Here is a 14,381-nt window from a genome sequence, read left to right on the forward strand (position 1 = left end):
ACAACTCCCAGCATTTCTGGACAGCCACTGACTGTCCAGGCATGCTGGGAGTTTAGCAACAGCTGGAAGCACCCTGTTTGGGAATCACTGGCGTAGAATACCCCTATGTCCACCCCTATGCAATCCCTAATTTAGTCCTCAAATGCACATGGCGCTCTCTCACTTCGGAGCCCTGTCGTATTTCAAGGAAACAGGCCACATATGGGGTATCTCCATACTCGGGAGAAATTACACTACAAATTTTGGGGGAATTTTCTCCTTTTACCCCTTATGAAAACGAAAAGTTGGGGTCTACACCAGCCTGTTAGTGTAAAAAAAAAAAATTTACACTAACATGCTGGTGTTGGCCTTTACTTTTTATTTTCACAAGAGGTAAAATGAAAAAAGACCCCCAAAATTCGGAATGCAATTTCTCCTGAGTACGGAAATACCCCAGATGTGGGCGCAAAATGATCTGCGGACGCATAACAAGACTGAATGAGAGCGCACTATGTACATTTGAGGCCTAAATTGGTGACTTGCACAGGGGTGGCTAATTTTACAGCGGTTCTGACATAAATGCAAAAAAATTAATACCAACATGTGACCCCATTTTGGAAACTACACCCCTCACGGAACGTGACAAGGGGTATAGTGAGCCTTAACACCCCACAAGTGTTTGATAAATTTTCATTAAAGTTGGATGGGAAAATGAAAAAAAAAAATTTTCACTAAAATGCCGGCATTGCCCTAAATTTTTCATTTTCACAAGGGAAAATAGGAAAAAAGCCCCCCAAATTTGTAACCCCATTTCTTCTGAGTAAGAAAATACCCCAAATGTGGATGTAAAGTGCTCGGCGGGCAAACTACAATGCTCAGAAGAGAGGGAGCGCCATTGGGATTTTGAAGAGAAAATGTGTCCGGAATTGGAGGCCACGTGTGTTTACAAAGCCCCCATAGTGCCGGAACAATGGACCCCCAACATGTGACCCCATTTTGGAAATTACACCCCTCACGTAATGTAATAAGGGGTACAGTGAGCATTTACACCCCACAGGTGTCTGACAGATTTTTGGAACAATGATCCGTGAAAAAGAAAAATGTAATTTTTCATTTGCTCAGCCCACTGTTCCAAAGATCTGTCAAATGCCAATGGGGTGTAAATACTCACTGCACCCCTTATAAAATTCTGTGAGGGGTGTAGTTTCCAAAATGGGGTCACATGTGGGGAGTCCACTGTTCTGGCACCACGGGGGGCTTTGTAAACGCTCATGGCCCCTGACTACCATTCCAAACAAATTCACTCTTCAAAAGCTCAATGGCGCTCCTCCTCTTCTGAACATTGTAGTTCGACCGCAGGGCACTTGACGTCCACACATGGGGTATTTCCATACTCAGAAGAAATGGGGTTACAAATTTTTGGGGATATTTTCTGCTATTAATCCTTGCAAAAATGTGAAATTTGGGGGAAAACACACATTTTTGTGAAATTTATTTATTTTTTTTACATATGCAAAAGTCGTGAAACCCCTGTGGGGTATTAAGGCTCACTTAATTCCTTGTTACGTTCCTCAAGGAGTCTAGTTTCCAAAATGGTATGCCATGTGTTTTTTTTTTGCTGTTCTGGCACCATAGGGGCTTCCTAAATGCGACATGCCCACCGACCAAAATTTGCTCTCAAAAAGCCAAATATGACTCCTTCTCTTCTGAGCATTGTAGTTCGCCCGTAGTGCACTTCAGGTCAACTTATGTGGTACCTCTATATTCAGAAGAGATGGGGTTACAAATTTTTTTTTTTTTTGGGGGGGGGGTATTTTCTGCTATTAACCCTTGCAAAAATGTGAAATTTGGGGGGAAACACACATTTTAGTGAAATTATTATTATTTTTTTACATATGCAAAAGTCGTGAAACACCTGTGGGTTACTAAGGCTCACTTAATTCCTTGTTACGTTCCTCAAGGAGTCTAGTTTCCAAAATGGTATGTCATGTGGGGTTTTTTGCTGTTCTGGTGCCATAGGGGCTTCCTAAATGCAACATGCCCCCCAAAAACCATTTCAGAAAAACGTACTCTCCAAAATCCCCTTGTCGCTCCTTCGCTTCTGAGCCCTCTACTGCGCCCACCGAACACTTTACATAGACATATGAGGTATGTGCTTACTGAAGAGAAATTGGGCTACAAATACAAGTATACATTTTCTCCTTTTACCCCTTGTAAAAATTAAAAGATTGGGTCTACAAGAACATGCAAGTGTAAAAAATGAAGATTGTGAATCTTCTCCTTCATTTTGCTGCTATTCCTGTGAAACACCTAAAGGGTTAAAACACTTACTGAATGTCATTTTGAATACTTTGGGGGGTGCAATTTTTATAATGGGGTCATTTATGGGGTATTTCTAATATGAAGACCCTTCAAATCCACTTCAAACCTGAACTGGTCCCTGAAAAATAGTGAGTTTGAAAATTTTGTGAAAAATTGGAAAATTGATGCTGAAATTTGAAGCCCTCTGGTGTCTTCCAAAAGTTAAAACTTGTCAATTTTATGATACAAACATAAAGTAGACATATTGTATATGTGAATCAAAAAAAAAAATTTGGGAATATTGGAATAGCCAAATATAGCGTGACCCCGTTTTAAACACCGGGACCGGGCGTAGGGTGTACAGGTACTCCCTACGTCCTTAAGGAGTTAACTTTGTGGCACCAGTTGATTAAAAAACAACAACATGTTTTCCACCGGAATACCCCTTTAACATCACACAGCTTTCAATAGAATCCACTGGCTGCCTCAATCTTAATCAATAGGTTGGAGCAGGAGATGGCAATCTTTGTTTAATCAATGTTTTCAGTGACTGAGCAAATTTGCATTCACTTACAGATTAATCTTCCTATTGTAGAGGATTTCATTTGATTTCATGTTATTTTTTTCAAAAATATGTTTTACTGAATTTACAAATGAGTTGCAGGGTGCCTGACTACTAAAAGGGATATTTCAGGATTTTTTTTATTTGACTATGCTACAGGGCCTGTAAAGTTAGTGTAGTTCATAATATAGTGTTTGTACCTGTGTTTGAGGCTAGTCTCACAATTCTTATGTGATCTTTGCTCCAATTCACGAGTGTTGTCTCAGCTTCTCCCAGGTTGCGGTGCAGCAAGAGACATTACATCACTAATCAGGTGTTGAAAAGAGCATGGCTACTTCAATGGGTGGAGCGACCGCATGGTAGGAGTGAGATCATTCCTCACAGGTCTGCAGGGAATTGTAATTTACAGCACAGCATGCAATCAGCTCAGGTGTGCTGCAATGGGTGGGGTGGCTGATATGTGGGAGGAAGAAAAGTGACCTTGCACTTTCAAACAAGGAATTCTGGAGCTTGTAGTTGAAGGGAGGGAACTCCAACAGGAAATAGCCATTTCACAAAAAAAAATCAGCAGCTTTATGGTGGACTCACAACAGCCCCCAAGTCAGCACAGATCCTTCCTAAGCATGTCCATTACTGTCTGGCAGGTAAGTACTAGAAAAACCTTATGGTTTATAACCCCTTTTAACAGCTTGTGCTGAGAAGTTTGATAGCAAATTTCTAAGTTCTGCAATGATGGAATTCTGTTGCACTTTTTTGTAAAGGTAAATCATATTGAAACAATGATTTTTGGATCAGTGTGTTATTCCCTATGGAGGCCAAAGAGGTCATCCAGGCAGAGGATATTTTTACATTTTTTACAGTTGCTCAGAAAGGTGGTAAATAATTAAAAAAATTATACTTACCTTCCTTGCTCCCCTGCCGCCTCTGGTATCTCTAAGCTCTGTACCCTGCTGCACAATGCTTCCAGATTTGTGGACATGATTTCAAAGGACAGCTCAGCCAATCAGTGACTGCAGTCAGACCCCAACAATCATACACGTGTCCTCTATCTTGTGGATATAGGATAAATCTTAATGATGGGACTATCCATTTAATGTGTATTTTGGTGCACTCAGAATTAAACATAACCTAAAACAATGCCTTGTTTTTAGGATTTGATCTGATGACTGAGACTATCACTGATCAACATAAACAAGTGGTTCCTGATTTACAGACAACTGAGTTGAAATTTTTCAAAATGTTTGGTGACATATGCATGTCTTAAACTAGAAAAGTGGGAGCTGTCATGGGCATGTCTGTCAGCAAAGTGCTGACATAATACAGGCTGTAACAAGGAGAATACTGAAAACAAAGCTATATTTGATCTTACTATAAATAATGTTACTCTCTATCAGTACAAGAGAAGTTTAGGGGAATACAGACTCCTGATTGAAGAGATTGTATTGTATTTTTGAAATTAATCTATTAAGCAATGCACCATGGGGGAAAAAAAAGCTATTTTGGGGTGCTTGCCCCTTAAGATGGGTGACTTTTCCTGTTGGAGGAGACTGTTTGGCCTATATGAGATATTTACATCTCTTTGGAAGGAGAGTGAACTTGCAGTACTTGAAAAGTAAACAATTTATGAAGTGACTCAACTTTTTATGCAGATTATATCTAGATGTAAATGATATGCTTAAGTGAAGCTTCATCTTAGCCTTCAGAATCTCTGGTTGCGAGTGCTGACTACAGCCTTCAGTCCCCAGACTCCTCAAATTTAGTCATCTAGCCAAAAGGATACAAATCATAGGTCGCCTATCAAGAAGAGCCACTTCTTTGAAGTCAACCTTGTTTGAAGTCATTGCCACCTACGGAGTATTGATGTTTTGTGTATGTCAAGGCAAAAAAATAAAACCCTTGAGTGTGAATTCTCCTGGAAGCAGAGATATGGTGAGATAAGTTATGCAGAAGATCATCAAACACGTCGCCCCCCCCCCCCCCCCCCGATCCCTCAACGAGAGGGTACAGAATTAGCACATTGAAGCCAAAAATTGATTGAAATGTGAGCAATTTAATCAGATCTCTATGAAGGGTCCTGGATTTTACTGGCAATGAGCCACCATTTGGAGACATTTAATTGATACTGTCATTGAAACTAAATCATGTAAAGAGGATGGTTAGTAAGTGTCTGCTGCTGTCACTGCCAGCGCCCGGGGAGAAGCCAGAGATGTCACTCCAGCTTTAATTAAAGGGTTGTGTTTTGAAGCAGCTGAAAACATCTGGAGGGCCCTGGCTGAGCCGGTCTCAGGGGCCACGGCTGCTGGTGATTGCACTCCACTGCATGGAGACGGCTATTTGCTTGTTTGCTCAAAGTTTGTTTGTAAATGATACAACCATCTGCTGCAAAGGAAGCTACAAGAAAGTGTTTCTGATGTCTGTAAAATTAAATGATAAGCGACGTGGAGACTCAGTGCCTTGAGATGGCGGTGACATTTAAGGGCAAATTCAATTCATTATCTTCAATAATTCATTCTCATTGGGAATTAATGGCATCACTTCTTGAATGGAATGCTGAATGTCACATTAAGTAACTCTGTTGGCACTCTTGGGACAAGTAGTTTCATACGCTGCGATCTGCAGTCTTGCAAAACAAAATGTAGAAATTGGGCGTAGAAGAAGATTCCATCAGATGCTTACGACTACACCAATCCTTTCTAATTTCTTTATATAAGATATTGGGGGAGATTTATCAAAACCTGAGCAGAGAGAAAATTGAGCAGTTGCCCATAGCAACCAATCAGATTGCTTCTTTTATTTTTCAGAGACCTTTTTAAAAAGCTAAAAAAAAAGCTGATTTGTTCCTATGGGCAACTGCACCACTTTTCCTCTGCACCTTTGTGTCTGTTCCACTCAGCTTCTTGGTTGACCATGGCAAGACCTGTTATAAAACCTGTCCAGGAAACCACTGCGTCTTCTTGCCCACCATGCTGCAGCTCTTTTTAAGGTATTGGCAATCTTTTTATAGCATATGCCATCTTTATGTAAAGCATTAATTCTTTTGTTCTGATCTTTAAAGAGTTATTTGCCATGAGGTGCCATGTTGAACTTCCAATGGGCAGTATTACAGAGCGTGAGAGCAGTAACACCTGCCCTCCCATTCATACCTGAAACCTTTTAACATTAACGATTCACATGGTAGCCATTTGGGCCCAATTCGGACATTTCCACTTACCGGGTGTACTCACTTTTGTGGACAAGGTCTAGACATTTTCCCCTTAATGGGCCATTTTGTACTTAAGGACACAGCAAGTTAAATTTTTGCATTTTCGATTTTACCTTCTCGCCTTCTAAGAGCCATAACTCTTTTTTTCCATCCACAGAAACATATGAGAGCTTGTGTTGAAGTAGGATATGGCTCCTAATCCCATAGACTTGCATTGAGGGGGTGGGGCATGACGTCACGAGGAGGCAGGGGCATGACGTCACGATACCCCGGCCCCTGTATTGCCTGCCATCAGCCACGGAGTGATCCTAGCTCAGTGCAGCTCATGAATGGGGGTGATGCAGGAGAGATCGCAGGGGTTCCCAGTGGCGGGATCCCTGTGATCAGACATCTTATCCCCTTTCCTTTAGATAGGGGATAAGATGTCTAGGGGCGGAGTACCCCTTTAAGAATGTAAATTTCCATTACAAATCGTCATCTATATTCTTGAACTACACTCAATATCAGAGGTTTTATGAATAACCTAATAAAAACTTGCTCTTAATCAGGATGAATTTGTAATTAATGGCCTAAGTGCAGTGGAATACCTACCGTTTGGTGAACCCAGCCCCCGCAGGGGGGGGGGGCGCAGGCAGCAAAACAGATCTGGCCGCCACTAGGTAAAAAATTACATACACCTTCTGCTGCAGTGGCCAACATAAGAAGACAGTGTCGGCGGTAACCTCTGAATGATCAGGGGTGGCGCGTATGGGGTTAACATACTTGCTGGCTCTGCCCAGGACTGCAGGGAAGCCAAGCTGACATTACATCACTGACATGTGGCATCAGCTGTCCTGACTGCTTCCTCCCTATGTCCTGGGGAGGAATGTAAAGACGCGCGCATGGGCCGGGCCTGAAGGTTTTCAGCATGCAAGAAGCAGGAGAGCCTGTGAGTGTGGGAAGGAACGTCAGACTCCTGTATGTATTCAGGGCTAGGTTAATGTAGGAGCTAAGGCCCAGCTGCACAGTAGCAGAAGAAGAAAAGTGACATTTCTGGGTGTGGCCTTCCGATGGGTGTGGCTTCCAAATGGGCGTGGCTTACGTAGCATAATTTGAAAGGTTTTAACATTGCTGGACTCTACTGTAAGGCTTGTCCTTTTTTTTTCTTTTTACCTTAAGTTGTAATAAAACATTCTGGGAGTTGTAGTTGTGGTACTGCTGCAGAGCCATAGGCTGTCAGGGAATGCTGGGAGTTGTAGTTTTGTGACTACTGCAGAGCCGTAGGTTGTGTCACCAATTTTACTTTGTAATGACATCACTTATATATAACATAATCTGTGGCAAACGAAAAAAAACGTATTTATGGGGTGAAATGAAAGAAATATGCGTTTGTAACTTTTGGGGGCTTCCGTTTCTACGCAGTGGACTTTTTGATAAAAATGACATCTTATCTTTATTCTGTAGCTCCATATGGTTACAAGGATACCCAATTTATGTAGGTTTAATTTTATTTAACTACTTAAAATAAATCCTGAATACATGTGTGATGTGCCACGGGGGTGCCATGTGAGGTGTAGGGGCAGATGGTTTTGCCCAGGGGTAGATGGTGTTAACCCCTTAGTGTTCATGTCGCCAGGGCATGGTTTGCCTATGTAACCACCCGAAGGTTATCCTGTTACTCCTAGGTTAGGCAGGGGTAAATTAAAGTCCAAGGCCAGGTTAACGGTAGCTTTACAGGTATAACAGGTATAACAGTCTTTACAGGGTAGTAAGGCTCCCGGAGAGGTGACCAGTAACTCGAGGGACCTCTCAGCTTGCTGGGACTTGCATTGACTTGACAGACTCTAGCACAGCCACACTGACTATAACCGAGTTGACTGAAGATAGTGACAGCAGACAAAGATGACTTGACTTACAGATCTGTGGCTGCAATTTAGGCGGGATACTGGCTCTGAGACGTCTGGACTGGACTTGACCTCAGCAGAAAGTGAAACACAAGAGAGAAAAGAGAGAGATGGTAGTACCTCCCCCTCTTATAAAGGGGGGCTTGAGCAAGGGGCCCATAGGCCAACTGCGGGTCACCTGGTGCTCTCTGGGTAACAAAACATATGACTTGAACATGTGACAACCTTTATCATGTGACTAAAAATCATGTGACCATATCAAAGGTCCTTTACCCTTAATATATAACTTTTACATATTAGGCCCCTTTCACACTATAAAAATACCTCCGTTATAAACGTCCGTCATAAAAATCCTGAAAATCGGCCGTTAATCTGCCATTAGAAAATCCCCAACGGCTGTTTTCTAATAGCCGTTTTAACCCGTTATTTTGTGACGGACGATAGTAACGGGAGAAACAGCGCATGCACTATTTCTTCCGTTCATTCGCCCGTCACAAAATAACGGCCGTTGTTAATAACAGGCGATAACGGGTTAAAACGGCTATTAGAAAAATCTCATAGACTATAATGGGATTTTCTAACGGCTGGTAGGGATTTTCTAACGGACGATTTTCAAGATTTTTATGACGGATGTTTATAACGGAGGTATTTTTATAGTGTGAAAGGGGCCTTATGGGGGAACACTGCAGGTGAGCCCTGAGGATGTACAGGGACTCAACCAGACAGGACTGCAGGAGCATATCCCGTACTGGGACATCACACATGCACCAAAATTAGTATGTTTAAAATTGTCATCTTCTGCCCCCTATAACTTTTTTATTTTTTCGCATACAGGGCTAAATGAGGGCTCATTTTTTTGCGCTGTGATCTGTATTTTTTTATCAGTACCATTTTTGTTTTTATGGAACTTTTGATTGCTTTTTATAAAAATTTTTAAGGTATACAAAATGACCAAAAATGCGCAATTTTGGCCATGACCGTGTGGTTTAATTAAAGTTATATATTTTTATAGTTTGGACATTTCCGCACACGGCAATACCACATAACTTGAAAGAAGAGATCGCAGACGGCACTCACGGAAACAGCAAGAAGTTTAATTCGGGATCGCTGGTCCACGCAACAACAACGACAGGTAAGTCGACCGGTTTCGCGCTACACAGAGCGCTTACACGTGACCTCTGACATCACTTAACCCTACCCCCTTAAATACATGCACCAAGTGATACAAAAATAGAAAACTAGACATTACAGGGTTAAAAGCACAAAAATGGTGTGTGGTATAGAGAGACTAGCATTAGTATTTACTAATTAGCTATAACAGCGCTTTAGACTGTATAACACTATCGGAGGTATAGTATTAAAAACGCTAGGTGTGAACATAGATCCTATGCTAGCAACATACACCTGCACTATGGAAATACATTTAAATCCTCCCGTAGGTTTAATCCTAGTGGTCCTAAGGCGTCTGTAAGTATAATCATTTCTGATTCTTTTTGTAACAATAATTTGTGTCTATCTCCACCGTATTTTAAGGGTGCAACTATTTTTAATCCAAGGAATTTTAAATCTTCAATTTTATTATTGTGTTTATATTTCATATGTTCTATTACTTTTGGGCAGCCTTTTCCAGTAGTGAGTGAGCGAAAATGTTCCCTAATTCTTTTATACAAGGGTCTTATGGTCTTCCCAATATAGTAAAAACCACATGTGCAAACTAATGCGTAAACAATATAGGTAGATTTACATGTCACGAAATCATGGATATCAATATTCTGTGATCCTAAATGTATACTTTTCGTTTGTATCATGTGCGAACATAATTTGCACTGTCCACATTTAAAACATCCTTGTGGTTTTGATTTTTCTATCCAATTTTTGGACATATCATCTTGTAATCTACCTCGTACAATATAATCTCTAATATTCTTAGTTCTGCGAAAAGAAATTAATGGTTTGTTCAGCTGTGTTTTGCTTAAGATATCATCCTGCTGGAGAATATGCCAATTTTTATGTATCGCTGACCTGATTTTATTTTCCATCGGGCTGTATGAGAAGGAAAACGTAAAATTTTTTGTTTGATTTTCTTTAGCACAGTCTTTATCATGTGTTTTATGTTTTTTATGCAATAATTGACTACGAGGTATTTTCCTGACCTTAAAAAGTGCCTCACTCAGGATAGATATAGGGTAGCCCCTCTCTTTTAGTCTGTCCCATAATTGTTTCGCCTGTATTTCAAATGTTTCAGTAGTAGTATTTATCCGTTTCAATCGGACAAATTGTCCGAAAGGAAGGGATTTTTTGACATGATAAGAATGAAAGCTGTCATATCTAAGTAAGGAATTAGTAGCTGTAATTTTTCTAAATCCCTCAATCTCCAAATAATCGTTTTTAGCAACAAGTTTAGTGTCGAGAAATTCTATACTATTGGTGCCCACCACACTAGTAAAATGCATATTATAGTTATTATCGTTCATGTAGGCGACGAACTGGTGGAACTGGGCCGTACTGCCCGACCAAATAACCAGCACGTCGTCGACATATCTAACGTAAAGGGCCAGATATTCAATGAAAGGATTGTTAGTGGAGAAGACCTTATCTTCCTCTAGGACCCCCAAAAAAATATTTGCGAAAGTAGGTGCCACGGGGGTCCCCATCGCAGTCCCAGATCGCTGGTTAAACCAGCGATTATTAAACTGGAAAGCATTATGGGATAATACAAACTGTAACATCTCACAAATGTAGTTAATATAAACAGGGCTATGATTTTCCGTTTGGTCTAGTCGACGTCGGACAGCCTCCACACCCGCACCCTGAGGAATGCGAGTGTAGAGACTCTCCACGTCGATGCTAGCCAAAATGAAATGCTCCTGCCACCCAAAATTTTCCAAAATTTGCAGTAAGTGTTGGGTATCTTTTAAGTAAGCTGGTATAGTAGATAGTAATGGGCGTAAGACCCAATCTAGATATTGGGACAGAGGCTCAGTAACTGAGCCTCTGCCCGCAACAATAGGCCGACCTGGCGGTACTTGTGCATTTTTGTGAATTTTGGGTGTCCAGTACCAGTATGGTTTCTTAGGGTGAGTAATAAAAAGTTTGTTGGCAAATCTCTCCGAAAGAATATTATTTTCCACTCCCCTCCTAAGTAATGATCTAGCACTCTCCTGGTAGTGTGTGGTGGGGTCTTTAGGTAATGCTGTATAAGTATTTAAATCACTCAACTGACGATTTGCCTCTTGTAGGTAATAATCTCTGGTCAAGAGCACAACATTGCCTCCCTTATCCGCAGGCTTCACTACAATTTCTGTATTTTCAGATAACCATTTTAGAGCACTCCTTTCTCCCCCCGTAAGATTCGGGGTAGATTTAGGGTAAATAAGTGCTTTAACGTCTTGAATGACGTTTTCCATAAAATTCTGGATATTGGAGCCTGCGGGCAAGGGCGGGTTAAATGTGGATGGAACACCTCCTGTAAAAGGTCTGTAAGTTGTAACTTTATCTGGATCATGAATAGTTTCGTCATCTGCAATTTCCATTAGTAACGATACAACATCTCTATCTTGTTCTGACCAGGATGGGTTAACCATAAAGCCCAGCGGGCTAATAGAAGTTGGAAGTTCCCCTTCTAACTGATTGGACTCTTTACCAGGGGTATGACCACTAAGGAAAAACCTATGTAGGTTAATTTTCCTAATAGATTTATACAAATCTATAGTAAAATCCGTAAAATTGAATTCGTGATTAATACAATAGTTTAGCCCCTTCTTTAACAAAGATAGACAATCCTCAGAGAGAACATGCTGTGTCAAATTAATAATATTGGACTGACCTGTAGGATCTGGAGAGGCAAGATCACCTATTGTTGCCAGGTGACTTGCAATACCACATAAGTTTATGTTTATTTTTGTTTACATTATTTTTTTATGGGAATAGGGGAGTGATTCAAACTTTTATTACTGAAGGAGTTAAATCACATTTATTAACGTTTTTTTTTACACCATTATTTAGTCCCCATAGGGGACTATTAAACTCAATCTTCTGATTGCATACACTGTTCAATGTTATACCATAGCATAGTATGGATCAGTGTTATCAGCGCTCTGCTGTCCAGCCTGCTGAGGCTTCCTGGAGCAGTAGAGGTCCGATCGTACAGTGAGGAGGCAGGTAAGGGTCCTCTTAGCTGATCGGGACATCGCGACTTCATCGCTACTTCTTTAGTTTTTCCTCCTTGCCTTCTAATAGCCTTTTTGTTTGCTTTTAAAAAAAAATATTCTGGTAAATGAAGTGACCGCAGTTCTGTACATTTTTTTTAATGTGTACACTATTAACTGTGCATTTTAATTAACAGTATATTTTAATATTTCGGACATTTATTCACACAATGATACCACATGTGTTTTTGTTTATACAATTTAAAAAAAATTTAATGGGAAAAGGGGGCGGGTGATTCAGACTTTTATTACAGAAGGGGTTAATTCACATTTATTTACTTTTTTATTTTTTACATTTTGTAAACAATTTTTTTGTCCCCTTAGGGGCCTATTATATGCCATCTACAGATTGCATACACTGAACAATGCTGTACCATAGCTCCATCAGAACTCCATTGCTCACTCTGTGCACCGGATGTCGGGGGTGCCGCAGCCGAGATTGCAGGGGTCCCCAGTGGCGGGACCCCCTGCAATCAGACATCTTATCCCCTATCCTTAGGATAGTGCATAAGATGTCTAGGGGCAGAGTACCCCTTTAACAACTGTAGGAATTAGAGATGAGTGAACTTTTAAAAATTTCGCCTCACAGAACTTATGGAAAATGTTAGGTTTTAAGTGAACAAGTTCTCAGCAAATTTGTACTTAAAAAAGCCTCAAAACATGTGTATGGCATGAGCTTTAAAGCCCTGTATAACACTGCTAGGGTCACCTAGGAATATATTGAGGTAGTTTTAAAGGGGTACTCCACGGGAAAACATCTTATCCCCTAGCTAAAGGATAGAGGATAAGATGTCTGATTACAGGGGTCCCACCGCTGGGGACCCCGGCGATCCCCTAACTGGCAGCGGCAGCGTCCGGAACACGGAAGCTTGGAGCTTCCGTGTTCATGATGTCATGCCACACCTCGCTGAAGATTTTATTTGTTCCCCTTTTGTTCCACTTTTGTGTATATGTGACTTTTTGATCACTTTCTATTTCATTTTTCTGGGTTATGATGGGACCAAATGTTTAACATTTATGCTATTCATCGTACAGAAACATTATATTTGAATAGTTTGGACATTTATGCATGCAGAGATCGTTGGAGCTGCTGGGAGACAGGTAAGGGGACTCCAGTGGCCATTATTACTCATCAAACCCCCGCAAATTCGACTCTGGTGGTCTGATGAGACTTAAAAAAGCCTCAAAACATGTGTATGACATGAGCTGTATAAAACTGGAATAAATTGAGGTAGTTTTAAAGGGGTACTCCACCGGAAAACATCTTATCCCCTAGCCAAAGGATAGGGGATAAGATGTCTGATTACAGGGGTCCCACCGCTGGGGACCCAGGCCATCCCCTGACTGGCAGCGGCAGTGTCCGGAGCACAAAAGCTTGGAGCTTCTGTGTTCATGATGTCATGCTACACCCCCTCCATTCAGACATGAATGGAGGGGGCGTGGTGGCTGTGGTCCGGTCGCCAGTCATCCAGCATGGAGCGGAGTTAGCTCCGTGCACCAGATGACTGGGGTGCCGCAGCGGAGATTGCGGGGGTCCTGCTCCGATTAGACATTGTATACACATTTATAAGATGTTTACTGACAGAGTACCCCTTTAAAGTGGTTTTAAAGTTAATGCCAAAGTTATAGCAACATGCGGTACCCCATGGTAACTAACAGCTTGTTTAAAAACACACTGCACTAGCGGATTTTGTATGCTTTTTTAATGCTTAAATAAAGCTGCATAATAAGTGTGGGGGCCCAGTACAGGAGTTGCACCCCTGTACCCTAGCTGCCCTGTCTGGCAGACTGTAACCCCTGAGCCCTCCTTCACCTATGTAGACTCTTGCAGGACTTGACCTTACTGTTCCTCAGCAAAGACTCTAAGAGAGTGAGCTAGCTCCACCCAGGGCTTATATGGGGGAGACTAGGAGGGGTCCCATAGGTCACCCTGTAGGTCACACGGTCACTGGTACCTTCCCTGGTTACAATCACATGACACATTTCTTAAAGGCATAACACATTATATGTACAATACATTATATAACATAGGCGCTGGAGGTGATATATACAAGACATAGGTGAAGGAGGGCTCAGGGGTCACAGGATGGAGTCTGCCGGACAGGGCAGCTAGGGTACAGGGGTGCAACTCCTGTACTGGGTACCAGGGCTTATAAAGTCTACCATGCAGCCACAGATCCACAAGTCCACTACCCCCTAGATCCAAGTCAAAGCCTGGTAAGTTACAAACAGCGTTTAGTCAGTCT

This window comes from Hyla sarda, chromosome 12 (genome assembly GCF_029499605.1).
Source record: "Hyla sarda isolate aHylSar1 chromosome 12, aHylSar1.hap1, whole genome shotgun sequence".
NCBI classification, from domain to species: Eukaryota; Metazoa; Chordata; class Amphibia; order Anura; family Hylidae; genus Hyla; species Hyla sarda.